Raw genomic sequence first — 1,592 nt, forward strand, 5'->3', positions numbered from 1 at the left:
GAATGGGCGTGACTGACGTAGTGAGGGGCGACGTAGCGATGTGGTATCCTGAACAATTTTAATATTTTTAACGTTTGACAATGTATATGATAGATACATATTTTAGTTATTTTAATGTGTGAACATGGCATGCAATGAACTGGTTTGACGTGGATAAGTAAGCACCTGAAGATGGCATTATTATGCCGAAACATGTAGTGCGAGGGAGAGAAGGAAATAAATGAGTGTATGCACTGCAAGACGGATTAAATAAATCATGGACTTAAATCAGTGCAACAGGACGCTAAAATATAGCATTAGGGTCAGAAAATATTTAACATTCATTCAGTTTCACCATGGCTTCTCGCAGCAAGTGTCGGCGTGTTCCTACAGACCAGCTGGAAAGTGTGGTGAAGGAGATTTGTGCTGATGATGATAGTGGCGATGAAATAATGATACCTGAATTAGATAAAGTTGATAGTGACAATAATACAGTGATAGTGATCCACAAGACAGTAATCATGAACATTTAGTTACCACGACTGTGGTGCCTGACACGCCCATCTCATGAACGTACGAAGACATTGTACCAACAATAGTTCTATTTGCTAGTAGTTTCAGGATCAAAATTATTATAACACATAAAATGCATCCGTTTTCATGAATTAAAATTTTTTCTGGAGACGACTTGGTAAATCACATCACAACTGAAACCAATCGCTATGCTCACCAGCACTTCAACACATGAGTTAGCTCCTCACTCTCGAAAACACAATTACAAATATGTCAGATCAGATGAAATCTGGACATACTTAGGAATTGTGTTCATGACAGGAATCGACAAACGCCCTGAAATTGAAGAATATTTGTTCACTAGGCCCCTATTTCACACTCCATGGTATGGACAAAACATGTCTTTGCGGTTGAATAGTTTCATTCTATTCAAAAAGAACACAAAAAACGAAAAATACAAGAAGAGAAATTACAAATTCAAAGATTTTATATTGGACTGTGTAGAAAAATGACTGAACCAAACAGACAGTGTGTAGAGGGAGAAGAGTCAAGGAATGAAGTGGATGAATCTATTGCGACAGACTCGAGTGCAGTCACGCCTCCGCCCTCGACCTTGAAAAGACCACCAGTGTAAGAGCCAGTAAATCGTCTAGAGGGTTGGCTGAAAATTCACAAAATGGTCCATGTTCCTTCCAGTAACAAGAAGAATGGAGCCCTGAGAAAGTGTCGCGTGAGTGCTAAGCACAAGATTAGAAAAGAAACAAGTGTCATTTGTGCAGGTTGTGGTGTGGCTCTCTGCAAACTTTCATGTTTCAATGTTTATCACACGAAGAAAAACTAATAAAGAGGCGTGAAAAGGCATTTATTGCATAAAATATTGTCTTTTAATTAGTTCCTGAAAATTTCGTTTTTAAAAACCAATTTTTGTTGAAGTTGTTTAGGAAAAAGTAACTACATGCATTTTAGTGACATAAGATTTAAAGGGCCTGCCAGGACAGGGGTGGGATTTAAATACCCTTCGCGCCAGTCAAAGAGTTAAACAGATGGTTCGAAGCCAATTTACTCTCATTAAATTTTGATAAAACCCATTACATATCATT

This window comes from Cryptotermes secundus, unplaced genomic scaffold (assembly GCF_002891405.2).
Source record: "Cryptotermes secundus unplaced genomic scaffold, Csec_1.0 scaffold792, whole genome shotgun sequence".
NCBI classification, from domain to species: domain Eukaryota; kingdom Metazoa; phylum Arthropoda; class Insecta; order Blattodea; family Kalotermitidae; genus Cryptotermes; species Cryptotermes secundus.